The sequence below is a fragment of the Suricata suricatta genome, chromosome 2 (genome assembly GCF_006229205.1).
Source record: "Suricata suricatta isolate VVHF042 chromosome 2, meerkat_22Aug2017_6uvM2_HiC, whole genome shotgun sequence".
In the NCBI taxonomy this organism is placed as follows: Eukaryota; Metazoa; Chordata; class Mammalia; order Carnivora; family Herpestidae; genus Suricata; species Suricata suricatta.
The window spans coordinates 2,635,294-2,644,312 of record NC_043701.1 but is presented as its reverse complement, the minus strand read 5'-3'; the positions used below and the strand labels follow the sequence as shown (position 1 = coordinate 2,644,312).

The following is a 9,019-nucleotide window of genomic DNA, read 5'->3' as shown; positions in this document are numbered from 1 at the left end:
TCCCCAGCCCCGCCCCAGCCCAGTCCAGCTGAAGCATGGCTCTCAGTCCGTGGTGCCACCTCCCCGGGGTCAGGCCTGGTTCACGCAGCTCCTCCCCTGAGTAAGCCTCCGGGTGTTTGCACACGGGAGTATTGTCTGCACGCCGAGCTGAGCGATGCCGGCGTGCACACGTTGTCTGTCTTCTCACTTCCTCAGGGGGGATCCTTGGTCAAGGTCAGCATCACTGACCTTCATAAAGACGGCTACGTTCTGGCCACCCCACAGTCCTCCGTGACGCACATCCCAAACAGTGTCCGTCTAGAATGTTCTCTCCTGGACAGGATGGAGCACGGCACACGTCCGCTAACACAGCGTCATGTCCACGTGTGGTCACCACAACGCTTTCTCCAAAGCAGGGAGCTCTGCCTGAAGACCCACACAGGGAGGGGTTATGAGTTACGTTGAGGACCGGTTTTTATTGACGTGGGGAACGCCCCCCAACCTGAAGCAGGAGGGTTAGAGGAAGTCATGTCTACACACAAAGGAAAACACGGAGACGTGGCGAGGGTACGTGGGCGGGAGGAGGGATTCCTGATGCGGCCAGATCCCCTCCTGGCCCCAAGGACAGCTCTGTCCCACCGACGGCCTCCTTATACAGACCACACTGAGGGCCTCGAGGGCCCCCACCTTGGCTCCCTGTCAGCTGGGTCCAGGGCTCGGGACTCGGGGAGGCACCGGCGTCATCCCTGGGCTGTGTTGTGCCCGGAGGAGAGATGACAGTGTACCCCGAGTGGGCTTTGAAGGCGATGGCCCAACACGCTTCCTCCGTTCACTGCTCCGTGCTCAGCAAGGCCGCTGCCCGCGAGCTGGGGGTCTTCAGCTCCATTTGTGGGTAGAAGTCACACCGGAAGGTGGTCATGGAAACAGCACAGGTTCCCCAGGCCCAGCGTCCGCCTACTGGCCACAGTCCCGGGACCCGGACGCTGGAGGCCTAGGGCGCACACCGCGAGGCGCCTCGGGAGGACAGGGCGGGGCGTCAGTCTTCGGGGGGAGCAAGAGCCCGGCCTTGGGTCTCCAGCCCCGAGACTGGGTCGTGGGCTCGGACGAGGCCCTCAGCAACGATCAGCTGGCCTCACCCACCACAGAGCACGGATTCCGTGGGCAAATCACTGGGAATTAAAGGAATTAAATGCTTGACCAGAGACGCCCCCTGCCCCAAAGCAAAGCATTGTTCCTGGCTGGCCACGCACCACCTCTGTCTCATCGGCATCACGGGGGGTAGGGGGGCAGCACAGCAACAGCCCCCAAGGTCATCCTGGCCCCATCACCAGAACCTGTGCCTGTCTCAGGTCACACGGTAAGAGGGGGACGGGATGAAGGCAGGCAGTCCGGTGGCCTGGGGCAGGGACACCCGTCCTCAGAGACGCTTCCTGCGGTTTCAGAGCAGCTCAGCAGGATGCCCCCATTAATGTCGCTGGTGGCAGGAATTTGTGAGGCCTTTCCTTGCCTCCCCGGGACAGACGCGCAGAGACCCGGGAGGTGGAGCTCTCGCGGCGGCGGCGTCTCTGAACGTTCATTGAGGCGCCTTTATGCAGTCGGGTCCTGAGACGCCTCTGCAGTAACTGCCCTCCCACCGACAGGTGCGTCCACGGCCGGGAGCAGCCGGGGGCAGGTCCCGGGCCAGACTCCGGCTTCGTCTCCTTTCACAACTGACATCCCATTTCTGACACGTAAAAACTGCCTTCAGAAGGACTTGAAAGCACGTTACCTGCCAGATGATTTCGCTGGTGGTTTTGCACATCTTACGTCTTCAAAGGTGTAACCTTTGGTGTCTGAATTATCACAAGCACTGAAATTAGCCCCGTGTAAAATCATTGGCCTCATAACAATAATTCCAGACGTGCAACCAGAAGGCGTGTCTAGGATGTTTTAAAATGTTTATTTTTGCAAGAGAAGGAGACAGGCTCCAGGCTCCGAGCTGTCAGCACAGAGCCCGACTCGGGGCTTGAACCCACGAACCGCGAGATCATGACCTGAGCCGAAGCCGGACGCTCAACTAACTGAGCCCCCAGGCGCCCCTGGGATGTTCTGGAAAGAAGCCCTTTGTTGCTCTGACACATTCTTCCCTACTGACATTTTTTAGCCAGTCAACCAAACGTTTTCCCGGCATTTTAGTGAACAGAAAACAAAAAAGTTTTCTCTGAGTGGCTTTCAACTTTAACGGGACAGACTCAGTTCTTTGGCTTTTGCTGCTGAAACTGTCTCAGGAATGTCACCCCTATGTATATTCAGTGACCGAATCGCCAATAACACTTATGTGCTTCCCGTACCCAGGGGACTATGGGAGGTCAGCAGGGACCGCCCCCCCCCCCCGCCCTGCCCCGGGGCCTCTGGGACGTGGCTCGTGCTTGGCGAAGGATCTGGGCAGGGTCAGGTCAGAACAATCACAGCGATGGCACTCGGTCACGAGGCGGGGAAGGAGCTGTCGGCAGCACGGGTTCCCAGCCCCCACGACCTTGTGGCCTTGTTTACCCTGGAGTCACAGGCCTCCGCCGGCACCAGGTGCTCAAGCGCTTACTCATCAGAGCAAAGCATATAAAACTGAGAAGCGGCCAGGACGCACCTGCGGGAAGGCTTCAGAGAGAAAACCGCCCTGGTGCGCAGACGCGGCGGCGCCCACACACAGAGACGCGACGGCCGTGGGAAAGCAGCCTCGCCTGGGTGGCCTCGGCTTTGTCACGTACGTCCCCCCGCGATCCCTGTGGCCATCCCTCGAGGTGTCTCTGGAGGGGCGTCCTCAGCTCCACCCGAGGGCCCTGGGTGGCAATGAACCTGGACGAGGGCCTAGATCTTTCCGGCGACCTCGCTGTAAGGAGAAAACACTAGACTAAGGGACAGGAAGCCCCAGTCTGTCCTCTAACCACACTTCCTGTTGTAAAATACGTGCACCGTCTCTCGTTATGTCTGCTCCCCGCCCAGACCAGGCCGCACAATGCGATTCTGAGCCCCTGGGCGGCTCAGTCAGTTGACTGTCGACTCTTGGCTTCAGCTCAGGTCACGATCTCACGGTTGGTGAGTTGGCCCATGTTGGGCTCTGTGCTGACTGTGTGCAGCCTGCTTGGGATTCTCTCTCCCTCTTTCTTTCTCTCTTACCCCTCCCCTGCTCTCTCTGTCTCAAAATAAATAAAATAAACTTTAACAAAATGCAACATCCCAGACCCGACGCCTGAGGTTCTGATCACCGTCTGGGATGGAGCCCAGAAACCTACATTTTCGCGGAGACTCCCAGATGCCTCTGGCACAAGGGGCCAACATGCCCGTCGGGACAATCGGGGAGCACGGGGACACGACTAACGATGACGCCGGAAACCAGCGTACAGGGGGGCCTGAGGCTGGCGAGCTGAAGTGTGCGGCCGCCCGGCGGCAGAGCCCACGGCGGGACACCCGAGCAGCGGCGGGAGGAGCACTGACCCCAGCTCCCTGACTCAGCCCCGTCGTGAGCGTCACGAGGAGGTTTATGGCCGGCAGAGGGTTAAAACTCCAAGACCAGACCTCAGAGTAGCGTCCTCCTCCCGGTGCGGGGGCATTACGTCCGGTGCACACGCCGGTGCTCTGACGGGCTTGCTCTTGTGAGGGTCAGGACCGATCACCGTCCTCTCTATGATCGCTGTTGCCGGGAAGAATTGTAGCAACCACAAACTTCAGTCATCTTTCGTCACTGCAAGCTGCCTCTCTTCCCGTCTGTCTTGTTGGCCACTGTCTCTAACACCCATTCTGCCCGTCTCCCTCCGGACGGAAGGCCTGGTGTTTAGCCGTCTGTGGGGCTGTACCATCCAAAATAATCTAGAATAAAGAACATACTAGAATAAAGACTCCCCCTCTGAGCCTCTCATGTGGCGAATCGGGGCCATGTCCAAGGTCGGGTCAAGGAGACGAAGGGAGAATCGGCCCGTGTACCTGCCGGGAACGCTCTTCAAGGGAGAGCCTCCCCGTTCTTTCTTCCTTGTAGCTGGAACACGAGCCAGGAGCCGGCGCCGTGGCAGCCGCACAGGCGTGAAGGGACCTCGGGAACGGAAGCCGAGCATGGCGAACAGTGGGCTAGGCAGGGGCCGCGTTCCCTGAACTGCGGGCACCCCTGCTCCGAGGACAGTATGCCTCCGGACCGCTCGGCTCGGGGAGAGCGGCTCCTTCTCCTGCTGCTGTGGGTTGAAGCTCTCCTCCTCCTGGGAAGTGAGTCCTGACAGACTCACAAGCGGGCCTTCCCTCTCCTCTCTCAGCCACCGGCTGGGGAGCAGGACAGGAGATGAGGGGGGTGCTGGGCTCAGGGGACACAGGTGGCCAGGGGAGGGGATTACCCGCTGTCATGCCTTAGAACGTGCCCCGAGGCCTCTTCCCGGTGGGAGGCAGCCATCACGTATTTGGCACCTTGTGTACGAGAACGGTAAGCAGACAGAAGCCCGTGACGACATGAAGCTCCCACAGGGATCTCGGCCGGCTCTCCGGCAGCTTCGTGAGACGCGCAAGGCGGTTCCCAGGGCGCGGTGACGCCGCGGTGACGCTGTGGTGACACCAGGCTTGTCGTCCCCTCAGACTGCCGCATCCCTGGCTGGCATCCACCTGGTCAGAACCGCCTAATGACAGGCCCCCAGCAGCCCCCGCCCCTGCACTCGAGGGTGTGGTTGAAACAGCCGCTCTAGGGGGCGCCTACGTGGGCTAGGGGTCTGACCTCGGCTCAGGTCGTGATCTCCCTGTCAGTGAGTTCGAGCCCTGCGTGGGGCTGTGTGCTGACCGCTTGGAGCCTGGAGCTGCTTCGGATTCTGTGTCTCCGTCTCTCTCTGACCCTCCTTTGCTCACGTTCTGTCTCTCAAAAAATTAAAAAAAAGAAACAGGACTGCTGTAGGGTCCAGCGATCCCATTTCTGGGTGGGCACCCGAACCGAGGGAAAGCGAGGTCCGAGGAGATGCACACACGCCTGCGTTCACGCGCCGTCACTGACGGCAGCCCCGAGGCGGAGGCCGCCTGAGGGCCCACCGAGGGGCCGCGCTCATACAGTGGAATCTGACACCTGCCTCAACATGGATTCCACTCGTGTGAGGTCCCGCGAGCCGCTGCATTCACAGAGACGGAGAGCAGAGGGTGGGCGCGGGCGCAGGGGGGGGCTGGCGTCTCCTGGGGACACCGTCTCAGTTTGGGAAGGTGAGAAAGTTCTGGAGACGGACAGTGCTGATGGCTGCACCACAGCGCAGATGCCTGTAATGCCACTCATCTTGCACTTAAGAAAGGCGACGTCGGTGAATTTTATATTGTATTTTACCGCAAGAAACAACCAAAAGCCTTAAACCCACCCCTCCCCTCCGGCCTGCTCCGTGCTGACGTCACCCGCGCTCCGGGCGCTCAGGCCGCGCGTCTGTGCTGACAGCTCAGAGCCTGCTTGGGATTCTCTCTCCCTCAGCCCCTCCCCTGCCCCCGCGTGTGTGCTCTCTCCCTCTCTCTCTCTCTCTCAAAATAAATAAATAAACTTAAAAAAGAAAGCACATTAATTTATTTATTTAAGTTTATTTATTTTGACAGAGTGCAAGCAGGGGAGGGGGAGAGAGAGAATTTCAAGCAGGTCCCACACCGTCAGCACAGAGCCCCATCCAGAGTTCAAACTCATGAACCATGAAATCATGGCCTGAGCTGAAACCAGGTCAGACACTTAGCCCGCTGAGCCACCCAGGCGTCCCCAAAGCCCATTAATTTATAAGCCATGGGTGGTGGTTTAGACACTAAGAATCTTTCATTTATTTAAAAAAATTTTTAATGTTTATTCGGTTTTGAGAGACAGAGAGAGACAGAGTGTGAGTGGAGGAGGGGGCAGAGGGAAGGGGAGACACAGAATCTGAAGCAGGCTCCGAGCGGTCAGCACAGAGCCCGACATGGGGCTCGAACTCACGAACCTCGAGATCATGGCCTGAGCCGAAGTCGGCTGCTTAACCGATTGAGCCCCCCGGGCGCCCCCAATAAGAATCTCTTCAAAGATCTCAGGGCAGAGCGCTCTTGAAGCAGTTCAAAGCGAATGACGTCATTGATAATCCGTGTGCATCAAACAAGCCTGTTTTGAGCAGCCGGTGAGTGCATGCGGCCCAGGCAGCAGAGGGCGGCACGGAAGGCGCCCGGGGACGGAGGGTGGCCTGCATTCGTTCTGCAAGCGTCTCCTGTGTCCTCATTGTCCTTCTAGGAATCTGGGCGCTGCCAGTGGTGAAGGTGACGGCCTTGCTCAGCAGGAGTTTGCGTTCCTGGAGGAAGCACAATGGTTCCTTAAATCCTGCTGAGCAACCACAGGCAGGAGTGAACTCGGGAGGAGAACCACAGCCAGCTGAGCGGGGGAGGGGCGGGCAGGGGCGGGCAGGGGCCCTGGGAGGCAGGGGGAGGGCTGCAGGAGAGCGTTGGGAGGGCTTCGAGGCGTGTCCTGGGGCAGGGCCGGGGCTCAGGGCCAGGCAGTGGGGGCTCTGACTTGTGCCTCCAAAGCCCATGCTGGCTGCCTGGTGCCAAGCAGAGGCTCAAAGCAAGCTGAGGAGGGCTGACAGTGCCCCGGGAGAATCCGGAATGTGCTGGAAGAAACAGCTGGCCTTGCTGACTAGTTCGACGTGCTGGGCCAGGGAAAGACACACAACCAGACTGCAGGTGGGCGGCTGGGCAAAGGGTGGTGCCATTTACCAGGGCGCCAAACATGGGGCCAGTGCAGATCTGGGGGGAACCCCAGAGGTCAGGTGCAGTGTCTGGCCCAGAGAGTGGAGCCTGGGGTCCAGGCCGGGTTGGGGGACTCAACCAGGCCCAAGTGAGAGCAGACCCTGGGCAGGAAGGGAGTGTGGTGGTTGACGGGGGCAAGGGCGCTCACCCATGTGCCCCGGGCCCAGGGGCCTGGTGGCCAGAAGCTGGCTCAGTCAGAAATTTCTAACATGTGGAGGAAAGACGAGGTGTTCTTGGCAGGGGGAGGGCTGACAAGGTGAGGCGGGAAGGCGCTCCGTGGCACAGAGCCCAGGAAAGTTTGGCAGGACGGGGACAAGGGCGGGGTGAGGAGCGAGGCTGCGGAGACCTGGGCCAGGCAGGGGTCCTGCCGCGCTCAGGAGCACAGCCTGGTTCCAGAGCCTGCTCCGTGCCATTCAACTGACCCTACACAACGGCGGCTTCGTCCCCTTCTCCTTCAGAGATCTCTGGGGCGCCTGGATGGCTCTGCCGGCTGAGTGTCAGACCCCGACTCAGGCCATGATCTCACGGTTCATGGGTTCAAACCGCACATGGAGCCGTGTGCTGACAGCTCAGAGCCTGGAGCCTGCTTCACATTCTAGTCTCCCTCTCTCTGGCCCTCCCCTGCTCACACTCTGTCTCTGAAAAATAAATGAACATTAAAAAGATAAAGGATCTCTAGTCCCTGTTTGGCTCTTGAAGAATTCAAGACAGGCACGCGCACACATGCACGCACACACTCACACATGCGGACGCAGGCACCCCACTAGCTTCTGCACGAGTGCACTCTACACCCACCCCTGAGGATGCTCGCTCGTGTCCCTCCCTCGGGGGACCCTGCTCTGGGCTCCGAGGCCCCCGGTCCCGGGCCTTTGCTCCAGGGACATTGGCACACCGTGCTGCAGAGCCCCTTCTGTAGATGGGGTCACGGTGACCTATGGCCAAGGTTAAATGAAGGAGTCCACGAAAAGCATGCAACACGTGCCCGGAACCCAGCATTGAACTCAGCGATTGTTATGGGCTGTGGGATTGTTATTTTCTAATCAGTGATCTATATTCTGCCTTTTGTCTTCTTGGATGGGTGTGACAGTAAGATTCTAAAAGTGGAGCCAAGTGTCTGCCCCCTTCCGGAAGACAGGCTGCCTCCCTGTGCACTCCCCCCCACCAGTCCAGAGCCCCCCGCGTGAGGCAGAGCAGTGGAGCCCTGAGCCGTCGGCTTCCGGGGAGGCCCTCACGCGCCTGCCCGGACGCACCCCCCAGACTGGAGAACCCTTGCCTCCCCTCCTTGACCCGGATCCCCGGGAACTGTCCTGGCTCTGGCAGAACGACCACCACGGGCTGAGAAGTGAGTTAGCCGCCTCTCCCCGCCCCGCTGTCAGGGGCAGCCGGCTCTCGCCCGCGGTGTTTCCATCCACCCCCCGGCCTGACTCGCTCTGGCACCGCTGTCCAGACAGCAGGGATCTGGGCCTGGGAGGGCGTGCAAACTCGGCATGCGTGCAAGGAGCAGCCCCACTGCTGGTGTGGACCTGTGGACCCCTTGCACCACGTGTCGTGATGCACCAATTCAGCTCCGCCGGCAGCTGTAACAGGGGGCAGGGGGAGGTGGCAGGGGCCGCAGGGCTCCTCGAAGTCCCACACACACACAGGTGCCCCCCACCCCCAGGGATGTAATCGCCCTGGACGGGAGCAAGGGAGATAGAAGGTCGAGCCCCCTGGCCTCTCTCTCGGCCTCTCACTCCTACAACTCAGGATGGGAGATGGCGAGTTTGTTCTGAGACTCTGCGTGTGTCCTTGACGCCTTGAGCCCGGATCCCTGGTTGCAGTGCTGGGAGCCTTCCTTCCAACCAAGTCCGGCCCCCGTCCTGCGTCCCCAGGGCCCAGCGCTTACACCCTGAGGGACCGGCCCAGGCGGGTGGTGAGGAGGAAGGCTTGGCTTCTGTCTGCATCAAGGGCCCTTTGCCCTGTGGCCCGTCTCCCCATCTGCCACGTGTCCCTCCAAATGCTGTATTCCAGGGTGTCACGATCTGAATGGCAGCAATGTCGGGCCCTCGGAGAGGCTGAGGGGGGCATCCATGGCTCCGGTGGCCACCATGACGCGAACCCCACTGCCTGTCCTACCCTCCATCCCCTCTGTCACCAGCAGTGACTTTCAGGGGACTGTCCCCACGTCCAGCCTGAGTCCCTTCTCTTCCACTCATGGTTGGCGGGGGCCTCCAGATCAGCCCCACAGATGTAGGCACCATCTAGCAGGGGTCCGGGCGGAGTTGGTGACCGCACAGGACGCCTGCCGCGGCCTCCAAGGATGGACAGT

General features: G+C 60.3%; 1 long non-coding RNA gene across 1 annotated transcript in view; it reads right to left on the bottom strand.

The window, feature by feature from the left end:
• Window positions 1-7,311: 7,311 nt before the first annotated feature.
• The window catches only part of LOC115277000, a 5,043-nt gene continuing 3,335 nt past the window's right edge, over window positions 7,312-9,019 (bottom strand). Inside the window, exon 3 of the long non-coding RNA XR_003902159.1 lies at window positions 7,312-7,349. This is a non-coding gene — a long non-coding RNA (uncharacterized LOC115277000). The remainder of the gene's footprint in view (window positions 7,350-9,019) is intronic.